Source organism: Scyliorhinus torazame, chromosome 12 (genome assembly GCF_047496885.1).
Source record: "Scyliorhinus torazame isolate Kashiwa2021f chromosome 12, sScyTor2.1, whole genome shotgun sequence".
Classification (NCBI taxonomy): Eukaryota; Metazoa; Chordata; class Chondrichthyes; order Carcharhiniformes; family Scyliorhinidae; genus Scyliorhinus; species Scyliorhinus torazame.
Window position 1 is genome coordinate 24,309,417 of NC_092718.1, and position 15,669 is coordinate 24,325,085.

At 47.5% G+C, this 15,669-nt stretch overlaps 1 long non-coding RNA gene across 1 annotated transcript in view; it reads right to left on the minus strand.

Annotated features, from left to right (window-relative positions):
* Window positions 1-9,342: 9,342 nt before the first annotated feature.
* The window catches only part of LOC140387156 (uncharacterized), a 312,793-nt gene continuing 306,466 nt past the window's right edge, over window positions 9,343-15,669 (minus strand). Inside the window, exon 3 of the long non-coding RNA XR_011933742.1 lies at window positions 9,343-9,603. This is a non-coding gene — a long non-coding RNA (uncharacterized lncRNA). The remainder of the gene's footprint in view (window positions 9,604-15,669) is intronic.

Below are 15,669 nucleotides of genomic sequence, written 5' to 3' on the forward strand. Positions count from 1 at the left end.
GTGTTCTCAGATTTCTGTATCTCCTGCCCGATGGAAGAAGTTGGAAGAGTGAGTAAGCCGGGTGGGAGGGATCTTTGATTATGCTGCCCGCTTTCCCCAGGCAGCGGGAGGTGTAGATGGAGTCAATGGATGGGAGGCAGGTTCGTGTGCTGGACTGGGCGGTGTTCACAACTCTCTCAAATTTCTTGCGGTCCTGGGCCGAGCAGTTGCCATACCAGGCTGTGATGCAGCCCGATAGGATGCTTTCTATGGTGCATCTGTAAATGTTGGTAAGGGTTAATGTGGACATGCCAAATTTCCTTAGTTTCCTGAGGAAGTATAGGCGCTGTTGTGCTTTCTTGGTGGTAGCGTTGACGTGGGTGGACCAGGACAGATTTTTGGAGATGTGCACCCCTAGGAATTTGAAACTGAGTGATCCTTGAGAGTAAATATCAATGGTTACTTCACCCTAGTTACAGCACAGCTCAGCCCTATCCTTTCCCCAGATATATACTTTTGAACAAGATTCATTGAACAGTGATCAGAAGCAGGAAGCCTGGCTGATTTTAAACCTGGCTGTAACCTGGCTCTGATACCAATTTTGTAATTCCAGTTACGAGCAGCTATCTGGAGCCAGATCGGAAGCTGAATTCCGGAACTTCTTGCTTTATAAAGTCCAGGACTTAGCAACTGAGCCGCCCTAACACAGTATGACCACATTTCTCAATGTAAAATGTCCCTATTCTATGGAAAAGTCATAGAAAATCCAGTACAATTTATTTACATTTGTCATTTTGAAAGATAATGCTCTTAGTCGTCGCACAACCTGAAAAATAAAAAGTCTCTTAATCAAACTTACGATGATGACATGGGTTTGTCTATTGTTAAGGGCAGTTATTATTTATCATGGTGCCTTGCCAGTGCTCTTGATACCCACTCACATTTCTTAAAAAAAAAAACATTTAGAGTACCCAATTCATTTTTTCCCAATTAAGGGACAATTTAGCGTGGCTAATCCACCTACCCTGCACATCTTTTGGGTTGTGGGGGCGAAGCCCCCGCAGACACAAGGAGAATGTGCAAACTCCACAGTGACCCAGAATCGAACCCGGGACCTCGGCGCCGCGAGGCATCAGGGCTAACCCAGTGCGCCACTCACATTTCTTAGCACAAGCAGGTGATGAGCTGCAGATAGAAGTAAAATGGGTTCCAGCCGCAACAGTGCAAACACGCAAGGAGGCTCCAATGTGCAAATGTAGGATTGCGCCTGAGAAAGGGTTAAAGGAGAGGAAGAATGCACTTGTGTTATGAAGCATTCAAATGGAATTATGCACTGGACCACTTTCAAGAAAATGAAGCGTCAGCTTTACATGACAAATTGCTTGCAAAACTGTGCAGCTCCAGTTTTAACTCGCTATGATTGTACTACTTTGAAGTACAATCATTTTGGCTCAGGCTTACTGTCCAGTGTCCCCAGCTTTAAATGGAAGTGCGTCGTTCCCACGATCCCCTGTATTATGCGTCCGCAGCTCTCCAATTGAAGAATGATGTCATCATAGTACTGTGAGAAACTCCATTGTTTGGGGTGAAATAAAGAAATCTTCATTGATGCATTGAAGAGTCAAGCCCGGGAAATAAAGGAAGAAAAAATAGTACAGGATTTGTTTTCAATCTGTCATTTTAACTCGGGGATTACAATGGACTACGTGTAATTGTAGCTGGCATGTTGCCAGGGGGGACAGTTTATGCCGACGCACCAGTTTCCAGGTCACTGTTCCCTGTTGTCAGGTCTGTGCGGCAGGGCTATAGGCTCAGTCTTCTATACCTCTTTAGGCCATGATTACTTGATTCCACTCAAACAAAGAGACGTATGGACCCTACAAGCTTTCTTGTCTGACTTTTTTTTTTAACTTGTGCATTTTATGCTCAAACAGTGGAATATTAATGGCAGACTCTTCAATTTCAGGCAGCTGGTGTCAGCATTAAATTGTGCCAGGCCTTGTACAGCAGCGTTCAAGTATAGAGTAAAGCTTCCTCTGTAGCTGTTCCCACAATGGGCCTCAACTGCAACATCAGAAATACACTTCCTATTCCACCAGTCTTTCTTAAGAGTCTGGGTGAATCTGAAAAAATAATGTCAAGGTAGAATCATTGAATCTGATAGCGCAGAAGGAGGACTGTCAATCCAACAAACCTGCACCAAGTCTCTGAAAGAGATTTCCAATTAGTCCCAGACACCCGCTTTTTCCGCACAGCCTTCTATATTTTTCCCTTTCAAGTATGCATTTAATCCCTTTTAAAATTATTATTGAATCTGCTTCCACCATCCTTTCACGCACAATTCTGGATCAGCGGAACTTGCTGAGTGAAAGATTTCTCGTCCCCCCCCCCTTCTGCTCCTGCCTTTTATCTTAGATCTGTGTCCTCTGATTACCAAGCCTAGCTAATGGAAACAGGCCCTATTTATTTGTCCACTAGCTGAAAGGACATTGTGCTAACTAACCCATTGCAACAGCACTCAACCCCCTATCCATTTCAATCTCCCCCAATTACAGTTAAATACTCGTTTAGATCTTTTCTCTTCCAATCAATCGCAGAACACTTTAGATGTGACTTTGTGAACCGCCTCAAAAATGGGATCCTAATCTCAGAGGGTAGAAAAGCCCCATGCCATCAGTGTAAGTTGGATCCAATTCTCAACTAGGGTTTGCTCCAGATCTCCATCAGGCTAACTGAACACAACTTCAAGTTGAGTTTTGACAAGGCATTGTTGGTTGACAAGAAAGTTATTTTGCATGGACTGTATCATTGAGTCAGTTAGGAAATACTTAAAAAAAATAAAAATTTAGAGTACCCAATTATTATTTTATTTCCAATTAAGGGGCAATTTAGCGTGGCCAATCCACCTAACCTGCACATCTTTGGGTTGTGGGGGTGAAACCCACGCAAACACGGGGAGAACGTGCAAACTCCACACGGACAGTGACCCAGAGCCGGGATCGAACCTGGGACCTCGGTGCCGTGAGGCAGCAGTGCTAATCGCTGCACCACGTGCTGCCCCCCAGTTAGGAAATACTTAATTATCAGCTTTTAAGGTCACATCTAGGGGCTGCACAGTGGTTAGCACTGCTGCCTCACAGCGCCAGGGACCCAGGTTCGATTCCAACATTGGGTGGCTATGTGGAATTCGCACATTCTCCCAGTGTCTGCATGGATTTCCTCCGGGCGCTCCGGTTTCCTCCCACAGTCCAAAGATGTGCAGGTTAGGCGGATTGATAATAATAATCTTTATTAGTGTCACATGTAGGCTTACATTAACAGTGCTATGAAGCTACTGCGAAAAACCCCTAGTCGCCACATTTCAGCACCTGTTCAGGTACACAGAGGGAGAGTTCGGAATGTCCAATTCACCTAACAGCACATCTTTCGGGACTTGTGGGAGGAAACCGGAGCACACGGAGGAAACCTGCAAAGACACGGGGAGAACATGCAGACTCCGTACAAACAGTGACCCAAGCCGGGAATCGAACCTGGGACCCTGGAGCTGTGAAGCAACAGTGCTAACTCCTGTGCTACCGTGGCACCCTGGCCATGCTAAATTGCCCCTTAGTTTCCAACGTTTTGGTGGGGTTACAGGGATAGGGCAGAGGATTGGGGCTTGATAGGGTGTTCTAGAGAGTTGGTGCAGACTCGATGGGCTGAATGGCTTCCTTCTGTACTGGAGGGATTCCATGATTCTATAATCTTGATGGATCTGGAATTCATCATGAAAGGATCCCTGGATGGCTCCATCGTAATTGATTTGCAATAGATTTTCAACACCGTGATTTCAAACCCCCACCATCTCCCCTGAAAAAAGCAAGCTATCAATGCCCTACTTGCTCATTCAAAACAGCCGGCACTTTCTTTGTTTTTATAAATTTACAGTGCCCAATTCATTTTTTCCAATTAAGGTGCACTTTAGCGTGGCCAATCCAACTACCCTGCACATCTTTGGGTTGTGGGGGCGAAACCCACGCAAACACGGGGAGAATGTACAAACTCCACACGGTCAGTGACCCAGAGCCGGGATTGAACCTGGGACCTCGGCGCCGTGAGGCTGCAGTGCTAACCACTGCACCACCGTGCGGCCATCCGTCATTTTCTTGACAAGTGAGCACACAATAGCAGCAAAAGCATCAGCTATCTCTTGGCATCCTCAAACCAAGCTATTCAACAAAATTAACATATCAACACAATTTTGCACAGATGCCATGCTTTATAAATTGTATGCTAAAAAAAAATTAATATAATGTTAGAATGTTAAAATTGGAGAAATATTGCAATAAAAATTACTTTGATATTGAGAGAGAAGCCCATGAGATTCTTTGGGGGAAAAAATGAATTGCTTTTCAGTTCCAGGATCTGAGTTCAATTGTAGTCCAAACTATTAACACGGAAATGTCTGCTTTATGTGAGCTATAAGCATGCTTAATAAAATAGGTTTGGACAGTATCAATCCAATTCCATAACCATAGCGTAAAAATACTTCGCAATTTGGCACTACTTTGGCACTAGGGGCTTTTCACAGTAACTTCATTGAATCCTACTTGTGACAATAAGCGATATTATATTATTATTATATTATACTTAGACGAGATCGCTCAACGACACAGGGTGACTGGTGTCGGAAATTGATAAATGTCACACTGGAGGTTGTTCTTGTGAGTGGGGTTAAGGGGCGGGATTCTCCGCCGGCAGGATTCTCTGTTTTACCGGCACCCGGGGGTTTCCCGACGACGTGGGGCTGCCCCACAATGGGAAACCCCATTGACCGGCCGGCGTAACGGAGAATCCCGCCGGCGGGGTGAGGCAGTAATGTCGCGTGGTGGAGCGGAGCATCCGCCCAACATATGTTACTGAGAGAAATAGAGGGAGATTTATTCTGCTTCTCACCTGTGTTGTTGGGTGTTCTTGGTGGAAGAGTGCAGTGGGAACATCTAATTGTGCTGGAGCTGATATGGATGTGGTTACTGGTCCCATTCCTCAACTTAGTACACACATTTTTTGCATTCGCAAAAGTCACCAAAAAAAAGCAAGTAGGCACAAGATGCTGGGTTTAATATATTATCCCATATCACAATTCCAAAGTGAATATACTGAAATGAACTTTTAGTCATCAAAAATGCCATAGTAGGAACCCGTCTTTCTTCCAGTGAAAAAGACTGAAACATCCTCACACAGGAAGAGACAACAGGAACACATCACATCGAATCTAAGGAGGAATTAATAAAACTGTTTTGAGGCCCAAGTTCCACGAGATTTTATTGAGACATTCAGAAACGTGAGAGTGATTTAGGGAGTCTGAGTTTCAACACTTACTCACTTATTCACACAGATAGCCCACAAATGCATCTGTCTAATTGAACAATGCGAGAGGGAGGAGCAATAAAATTTATAGAGCAAAAAATGGGTTGCCAGTAAAAATGTGTAACCCTCATAAAACTGTCGCATTTAAAAATTTTAAGCAGGATTTCTTCAGCCCGGTTTCTCGCTGTGCAATGTAAATCTTTTTATTTTTTAATGTTGAAAAGAAAGGACATTGAGAGAAAGAAATAATGATTCCCGCACCCTGGAGTTCTATGCCTAGCTGGGAATGTTCAATGTTGGTTATCCTTTTCTAAGTATTGCAGCTGAGGGCACTTGAGTAGATACCTGATTAGTGCCTATTCTGGTGATGCTGACTTTACAGAAGAAATGAGCAAGAAATGTGTGACAGGATAAGTGGCAAGAGGAGGCGATTTACTGAAAATTGCTCTGCACGTGTACCACTTCTGTCATGTGTTCATTCACAGTAGTTTATTTTTCCCAGAAGCTCCTGAATCACTGACTGATGAGGGACGGCAAAACTGACAATTTGATCGCCTCAGAATCTAGAGCATTGCACCTCCCCCACCCCACCTCACCTGGAATAATAGATGTGCTTGGATGCCCCACCTTGGGAAAGATACAGAAATCTTGAAACATGCCCTCTTGTAATTCCCCGACAGGAATGAATCCTTGAGGTGAAAGCGCTGAAACAACACTTACAGACTGAGAATATCTGGGTTAAATTTCTTAGGGCTGAGGATTTTAAAAGGTAATCTTTGGAGATGTTTAAAATAATGAAGGGAATTGAGGATAACTAGAGAATGACTATAGCTGAGGCAATTCAGAATAAGGAGAAGATCTAATATCTTCAAATTTAAGCAAAGCTGATTAAGGCAAATGCAGAAAAGATTTATTCAGACAAAATGTTGTGAGAATGTGGCATATGCCACTCCGGAAGGCCATAAATGCACAGCGAACTGAGATCTTTAAAAAGGAAGGGAATACTTACTTGGTAAGTAAGGATATTAAGGGATTTGAAGAACCCAAACAAAAGGCTACCATCTCCTTTCAGCTTGCACCATTATCCCTTTGGACATTATGGGGGCGATTCTCCGAGCACCGCGCCGGGCCGGAGAATCGCCCCAACCGCACCACGACGCCGGCGCGGGATTTCCGAAGTGCGGAGAATCGGCGCCATTTGCGCTGGCGCGTTTGGCACGGCGCCGGCCGCGGGCAGCTGGGATCGGCGGGGCCGCCGATTCTCCGGCCCGGATGGACCGAGCGGCCACCCCTGGTCGCTGCTGGCGGGAACTCTGTGTGAACGGTCGGGGGGCGGCCTATGGGAGGGGAGGGGGGGCTCCTTCACCGGGGGGGGGGGGCCTCCGATGGGGTCTGGCCCGCGATCAGGGCCCACCAATCGGCGGGCCGGCCGCTACCCTCCCGGGCCTACTTCCCTGTGCGGCCGGCCCCTGAACACCAACGCCATGTTGAGCTGGGGCCGGCGCGCTAAAGAAGTCCCCCGCGCATGCGCAGGTTGGTGCGGCCCAACTGCGCATGCACGGGTTGGCACGGTGCCCATTTGGTGCCGGGAAAGGAGGCTGGAGCGGCGTGAACCGCTCCAGCGCGTGCTGGCCTCCTGTGGGGGACAGAATAGGTTGTACCCTTGGGCTCCATTTGGGAGAATCGCCCCCTATATCTCCTGCCTCCCACCCTATCACAGATCTTCTCTTGTTCTTGCTGCCTCCTGCTTTTCCTTCCTTGGCTTCGCTTAAAACCTGTTATGGATCAAACTTTTTTCAGTCCAGATTAAAGGTCATGAAGCTGAAATGTTAGTTCTGTCTCCCCAGGTCTGGCCTACTGAGTATTTCCAATATTTTCTGTTGGTATTAAAGACTAACAGAATGGCAGAGCATTCTTGAAGGGCTGAATGGTCAGTTCTGATTCCTATGCTCCTTGATCTCATATCCAGTCAGATCCGTGACAGTTCCGAACCCTGCCTAGCCCCGTTTTATCTTTTATATTTTTACCTGCGTGCTCTTTTTTTTTTGATTCCTGCCCATGAGGATTGTGGTGAATCAGAATGACAGATGGATTGAAAACTATTTGATGGATACCGCAGTGCACTTGAACTGCGCCCTTTCACCTTTGGCCCTGTGGTGAAAGTTTAGCTTATGCAGAAAGCTAATAAGTAAAATCAATTTGGACAGTCTCGGTCTAGCTCTAACGACATCAGCTCTCTGCACAAACTGTCCTCACAATACATAATTGGATCAAAAAACCTGCAATACATTTGTTGTGATACTGATGCCCAAGGCTAAAGAACATTCAGCAGACAGGGAATGACAGGAGACTTCATTTCAAATGCTCTTGCTAACAAATGTCTAACATCTGTTTTCTTCTAGAACAATGGTGCTCTTCAGCACTTGCAATAGGAAGAGGTCAACTCCAACTTAAGTCACAAGGGCACACTCGGATAAACAAAGTGCTTAATGGACAATTCAAACACAGTTAGCTTTATAAACTGAACTGATGTTAATTTGGTATATTTTTTGTGCAGTCCCTTTATTATTGCTGAGGTCAAGATCCCCAGTGTATTGCATCAACAAGTGTGAAAGAAAGGAAAGAATAAAAGGACATGCATTTAGATAACACTCATTATGACCAGTGGATGTCTCAAAGTATTTTACAGCCAGTGAAATACTTTTTGAAGCGTTGTTGCTGGTGTAATGTAGGAAACATGGCAGCCAACTTGCACAAACAGCAATGTGATAATGACCAGCTAATCCGTTTTTGTGATGTTGATTGAGGGATAAATATTGGCCACGACACTGGGGATAACTCCCCTACTCTTCTTCAAAATAGTGCAATGAGAGCTTTCACATTCACCAAAGCATGCTGATGGGGCCTGGGTTCAACATCTCATCCGAATGATTCTACCTCTGGCAGTGCAATGTTCCTTCAGATCTTCAGTAAAGTGTCAGCCTTAATTTTTGTGCTCAAGCCCTGCAGTGAGACTTCAACCAGGATCCATATCATTCAGAGACCAGTGAACCACAGTTGAAAGATGGGTTTCTGGGGGCTGGGGCACAGGGATTTATTGACACTAAGCTTGCATTTTAAAAACTTATAGATTTTAGAAGGAAAGGAAGATTGAGTGAATTAAGACATTTCACAAATCTGAAGCCTTGCGAAACATTAGCGGTTGGTTGGGGAGATGGTGGCTTAGTGGTAATATCACTGGACTAGTCAGTAATCCAGAGACCCAGGGTAATGCTCTGGGGACATGGGTTCAAATTCCACAATGGCAGCTGATGGAATTTAAATTCAATTAATAAAATCTGCAATTGAAAACTGTAATGGTAGCCATAAAACTATCATCAATTGTCATTAAAAACCCATCTGGTTCACTAATATCCTTTAGGGAATCTTTGCCTGGTCTGGCCTACATGTGACTCCAGATCCACAGCGATGTGGTTAACTCTTAACTACCCTCTGATACGGCCTAGCAAGCCTCTCGGTTCAAGGGAAATTAGGAATGGACAACAATGCTGGCCCTGTCAGAATGCCCATAATCCCATGAAAGAATAAAATAAATTGGCTTGGACCTCAAATTAACTAAGCATGGTGCCAGCAGCACACAGATTGTCTGTTGGGGCCTAACTAATTTCAGCTGGCCCACAGGTAAGTCCAGGCAGCAACCTCTAGTTGTCCTTTGGAGGCAGGTAAAACACTCCTGCTCCTTCCATCTTCCCAGAGAAGGTTTTGCCAGGCTTTGGGTCTTTTCTCTTGAGCGGCCTCAGATGGTCCCTTCAAAGATTTTAGAATTCGAGATGGGCCTCCACGCTGCTAAGTTTGTTACTGTTTTGCCAGTTCTGCACAAATAAAATGGGAGCAACAGTGTTGAATGTAGGCATGTGTTAAGAGTAGGAGATAGCTCAGTGGGTCAGGATTTTAATACAAGGGTGCAGCCAAGAGGAGCTACATGATGCGAGAGTCCAAGAAGCTGGAACGACATTTGATTTACCACATTAATGGACATAAATAATTTTATTGAATGCCATAGACAATTTCAGTCACAAATCAAATAAAGCAACAGCTCCACAGTCCTTCTACTGAAAATCAGTAGGGAGAATTGGGTTATAAGTTCAAGACTGGTGTTCGGCCATCAGCAAACGTTTCTGGCTGATCTACCATTTTCCAAGTAGATTTTTCCCACACTCTAGCTTCAACCTTCTTTCAATCCTGTTTCAATTCAGTTGTCTTCCTTCCTTGTGACTGTAAATAAAATGAATATAATAGTTAGATTAGTTTGTTCTTTGACACTCCTTGAATGTGTTCCCTGCAGTTCCAAAAACTCAAAGAGTAGACATTGCACAATTTATCGTATAACAATGGCAGCATTTTGATCAGGATATATGAGTGTCAATAAATGCAGTTGGGCTTAATGTGATGACCTCTGACCCAGAAGCAGTCCAGTCAGGAAACTGTGGAAGTTCTTTAAAATACCTGTGAAATCTGTAATTGCTTTTCAGAAAATTTGAAAAGTGTTTTTAAAAGTTTGTATGAATTGTAAAGGGATCAATTGTGCTTTACTTGTATAATGTGATCCGTGACCTGGCAACCCTTGACCAGAAACTGTGTGGCTGGCAGACACAAAGGAGAAATGCAGACACAAAGGAGAGCTACAAGCAGAGGGTGAATGTGATCAGTGCACAGATGCAGACCCAAAGAGAAAGCAAACAGAGATAGAAAGAGCAACACGGAAGATTCTTGTGAGGAGAAGAAACAAATTACTCTCAGGAAGAGGTCAGTTTTTTATGATGGGCACCAAAAAGAGACAGGAGCTTTTGGAGAAACTCTGCAAGCTGGCTAAAAAGGTCTAAAGCCTGGAAAGCTGAGTGAATATCTCAGAAATGCTCAGGAGCTGGACGTTTGCAGAGAAGCAGCCAAACCATGGACTAGCTTTTTATTGTGTAAAAGATAAAAGCAAATTACTGCGGATGCTGGAATCTGAAACCAAAGGCAGCATCTGTAGGGAGAGAAAAGAGCTAACGTTTCGAGTCCAGATGACCCTTTGCCAAAGCTATGGTATAATTGGTTGAAAACATAATTCTTGAAAGCAACACCATTAGGGCTGTTGTGAACTGAGGGATAGGGGGTTCATAAAAGTGTTTTGCTGATGAAAACTGTGAAACTTGATGGTGAAAACTGTTGTTGGATAGAACTCCTAACCTACCCTGAGTTAATAAAGAACAGCATATTGTGGAACTTTATAGTTACTGTGGTATTATTAGGTATTGCTGTACCTAAGAGGCTGATGACCATTGGTTAAACCTAGGAGTTTATCATTGGCTGTTGATACGTAGCTCCGCCCTGACAGGCGGAGTATAAGAACCGGTGCCGTCCCAGCAGCCTTCACTTTCTGTACTGAAGCTGCTGGAGAATAGGTTCTAGTCGATTAAAGCCTTCAGTTATGAAATCACTTCGTCTTGAGTGTAATTGATCGTGCATCAGTTACAAAATACCACATTCATGCAGAGAGTGAAGCAAATCCTTGCAGTTGCATAAGATGTGCCTGTTCTGTACCTATTATTTAAAGTGAAATTTACCTTTTAATTGATCGTGCATCAATTTAATCGACTAATCTTAAGATGGAAGGATGGATCTCCGAATCAAACCGGAGTGCCTACAACTCAGCCCCCATGCGGAGAACTCGGCTGCAATATTTAAACACTGGCTGGCGTGCTTTAAAGGCTACCTCGAGACGGCCGGAGGCACCCCCACAGAAGAACAGAAAATGCATCTCCTGCGCTCAAGGGTCAGCCCTGGGATCTACACCCTTATCGAGGAGGCGGAGGACTATGATGCCGCGATCAAACTGTTAAAAGGCCATTATATCCGCCCTGTAAATCAGGTCTACGGACGTCACCTGCTTGCAACTAGATGGCAAAGCCCGGGGAATCGTTGGAGGATTTCTACCGGGTGCTACTGGTGCTGGGCCGAAACTGTGGCTGCCTCCAAGTTTCGGGGAGCGAGCACACGGAACGTTTAATCAGGGATGCCTTCGTAGCAGGTATGAGCTCCTCAGAGATCTGCCAAAGACTCCTAGAAAAGGACAGCCTGGGACTTAGAGAGGCACGGGCCTTGGCAGGGTCCATGGACATAGCCTCCCAAAACGCGCAGTCCTATGCGCCTGACCGCGCGGTGGCCCCCTGGGCGGCGTGGCACCCCGCAGCAGCAGCCCCACAGACCTGCCCCCTGACCCCGCAGGCCTGCGCTGCGAGACGGCACGCTAATGCCGCCAGGCCCCGCTGTTTCTTCTGCGGGCAGGCAAATCATCCCCGCCCGCGCTCCCGGCCCGCACCGCCACCTGCAAAGGGTGCGGCAAGAAGGGCCACTGTGTGGGGGTCTGCCAGGCCCGCACCGTGGCCGCAGTCTCCAGCGACTCCAGGCTGCTGCGGCAACCCCCCCTTCAGGCCCCGACCGGCCAGCGCGTGGCCATCTTGCCCCCCGGACACCACGCTGGACGGGTGGGCGCCGCCATTTTGTCCATCCCCGGCACCATCTTGTTTATCCCCGGCCACCATGTGCGACCCATGGGAGACGCCATCTTGGATGGGTCCCCAGGCCCCAAGCACGGCCGACTACACGCTGCCCAATCAGAACTCACATCTGCTTCATCTGGCCTCGGTGACACTGGACCAAAGTCGACCTCGGACACTCGCAACAGCAACAACGATGGTCTTCATCAACGGCCACGAGACGTCTTGCCTGATTGACTCTGGGAGCACGGAACGTTTTGTTCACCCCAACACGGTAAGGCGCTGATCACTTGTTACCCACCCTGTAAACCAAAGGATCTCCCTGGCCTCCGGGTCACACTCGGTGGAGATAAAGGGGTTCTGCCTAGCGATACAGTGCCCAGGACCGGACCTTCATCAGGTCAGAGGTCCAAAGGCTGCTGAGGGAAGGGGTCATCGAAGCGAGCAACAGTCCCTGGAGAGCTCAAGTAGTGGTGGTAAAGACCGGGGAGAAACATAGGATGGCCATTGACTACAGTCAGACCATCAACAGATTTACGCAGCTGGACGCATACCCTCTCCCCCGTATAGCTGACCTGGTAAACAGGATCGCGCAATACAAGGTCTTCTCCACGGTGGATCTCAAGTCCGCCTATCACCAGCTACCCCTCCGTAATAGTGACCGCAAGTACACTGCCTTCGAAGCAGATGGGCGGCTCTATCAATTTTTAAGAGTTCCCTTTGGTGTCACTAATGGGGTCTCGGTCTTCCAGCGAGAGATGGACCGAATGGTTGACCGGTACGGCTTACGCGCAACGTTCCCGTATCTGGATAACGTCACCATCTGCGGCCATGACCAGCAGGACCACGACACCAACGTCAGCAAATTTCTCCAGACCGCGAAAATCCTTAACTTAACGTACAATAAGGATAAATGCGTATTTAGCACCGACCGTCTAGCCATTCTAGGCTACGTAGTGCAAAATGGAGTTATCGGCCCCGACCCTGAGTGCATGCGCCCCCTTATGGAGTTCCCTAACTACGCAGACAAAGCCCGACCCCTAATCCAGTCCACAACCTTCCCCCTGTCGACGGAGGCCCGCCAGACCTTCAGCCGCTTCAAAGCAGACATTGCAAAGGCCACGATGCACGCCATCGACGAGTCCCTCCCCTTCCAGGTCGAGAGCGATGCGTCCGACGTAGCTCTGGCGGCCACCCTCAACCAAGCGGGCAGGCCCGTGGCCTTCTTCTCCCGTACCCTCCATGCTTCCGAAATTCGCCATTCCTCGGTCGAAAAAGAGGCACAAGCCATAGTTGAAGCTGTGAGACATTGGAGGCATTACCTGGCCGGCAGGAGATTCACTCTCCTCACGGATCAACAGTTGGTTGCTTTCATGTTCGATAATGCACAGCGGGGCAAGATTAAAAACGACAAGATCTTGCGGTGGAGGATAGAACTCTCCACCTTCAACTACGAGATCTTGTACCGTCCGGGGAAGCTAAACGAGCCTCCTGACGCCCTGTCCCGCGGCACATGTGCCACCGCACAAGTGGACAGCCTCCGAGCCCTCCACGAGGACCTCTGCTACCCGGGGGTCACTCGTTTCTTCCACTTCATCAAGACCCACAACCTGCCCTACTCCATCGAGGAGGTCAGGACAGTCACCAGGGACTGCCAAATCTGCGCGGAGTGCAAACCGCACTTCTACCGGCCAGAGAGGGCGCACCTGATAAAGGTTTCCCATCCCTTTGAACTCCTCACCATGGATTTCAAAGGCCCCCTCCCTCCACCGACCGCAACACGTATTTCCTGAACGTGATTGACGAGTACTCCCGGTTCCCATTCGCCATCCCCTGCCCAAACATGACCGCAACCATCGTCATCAAGGCCCTCCAGAGTATCTTTACACTCTTCGGTTTCCCCGCGTACATACACAGTGATAGGGGGTCCTCCTTTATGAGCGACGAACTGCATCAATTCCTGCTCAGCAGGGGCATTGCCTCAAGCAGGATGACCAGTTACAACCCCCGGGGAAACGGACAGGTGGAGAGGGAGAATGGAACGGTCTGGAAGCCTGTTCTACTGGCCCTACGGTCCAGGAACCTCCCAGTCTCCCGCTGGCAAGAAGTCCTCCCGGTGGCCCTCCACGCCATCCGGTCGCTGCTCTGTACAACTACCAATCAGACACCTCATGAACGTCTCCTTGTTTTCCCCAGGAAGTCCTCCTCCGGGACCTCGCTCCCAACCTGGCTAGCGACACCCGGACCCATCCTGCTTCGGAAGCATGTGCGGGCGCACAAGTCGGACCCGTTGGTCGAGAGGGTCCACCTGCTGCACGCTAACCCCCAGTACGCCTACGTGCCGTTCCCTGTCGGCCGGCAAGATACAGTCTCCCTTCGGGACCTGCCGCCTGCCGGAACCCCACGCGCACCCGAACCATTACCCCGCTCCCCCCCCCCCCCCCACAGCACCTCACGGGAGGGTCAGTACTCCCGCCGCTCCTGCCTAGACCCGCCCACCCACCGCCGCCCCCTACAGGCGCCCCCCCCCGTGTCAACCGTTTGCCCCAACAGCGCCGCCTAGGGGTGACGAAGCTGCCAGGGAGGCCAAAACCATGGTCCCGGAGTCGCAACCACCTGGACCCCCACCAGAATCACCACCGAAGCCCAGACGATCCAGAAGGACGACCAGGCAACCCGATCAACTGATTGCTTCGTTGTGACTTTAACCGTGAACGAACACTTTGTAAATATTCTCGACAGCCCTGTAAGGAGGTATCACGGTACCTCCATATCTGATTATACCATGTAAAAGGCGACTGTTACCACTGGCCATCACCCCCGCCGGACTCTTTTTTAACAGGGGGTGAATGTGGTATTATCAGGTATTGCTGTACCTAAGAGGTTGATGACCATTAGTTAAAATTAGGAGTTTACCATTGGCTCTTGATACCTAGCCCAGCCCTGACAGGCGGAGTATAAGTACTGGTGCCGTCCCAGCAGCCTTCACTTTCTGTACCGAAGCTGCTGGGGAACAAGTTCTAGTCGATTAAAGCCTTCAGTTATGAAATCACTTCGTCTTGAGTGTAATTGATCGTGCATCAGTTACAAAATACCACATTCATGCAGAGAGTGAAGCAAATCCTTGAAGTTGCATAAGATGCGCCTGTTCTGTACCTATTATTTAAAGTGAAATTTACCTTTTTATTTGAAGTATCATTCGCCCTGTGTAATTGCCATTGCTTCTCATTTGTGGTTAAAAGTGGAATCTTGTTGGGAATTTGAGGGGTCATTCGATAAATTTGATTATTTTGGCTTACGGTTCCCATTCCTTTTAGTATTTAATTGTCTTTCCTGACATTTTGAAAGGTGTTGCATAAATGTGAATTCTTCATCTTTGCACAGTATAGAAAATTGGTTCTCCCTCAATCACCACTCGCTGTATTGATCCATGGGACATCACTCAATCACCTATACGGCACCATTCCTGAAATGAGCCGTGACGTTGTGGGAATAAATAAACCTGAACTCTGAAAAGCTGAAGTAAAGCCAGAAAATACTGGAAGAAAGTCAGCAGGTGCTGACAGGAAGAGATAAATCAATGTTTCAGCTGGAACATCATCACACCTGGAATGTTTAGACAGGAAAAACCTCTTCATTGGGTTTGCTGAGACCTTGGCGGGGGGCCAACACCAGGTAGACAATATGAATACACATTTGTTAATTAGCATTTGATAGAGGTAGCTAATGTGCTAATAACATGCAAGTGGAGTTTAAAATTGATGGAAAAGAGGTAGTGGTATGTTGGACAGTGAGAAAA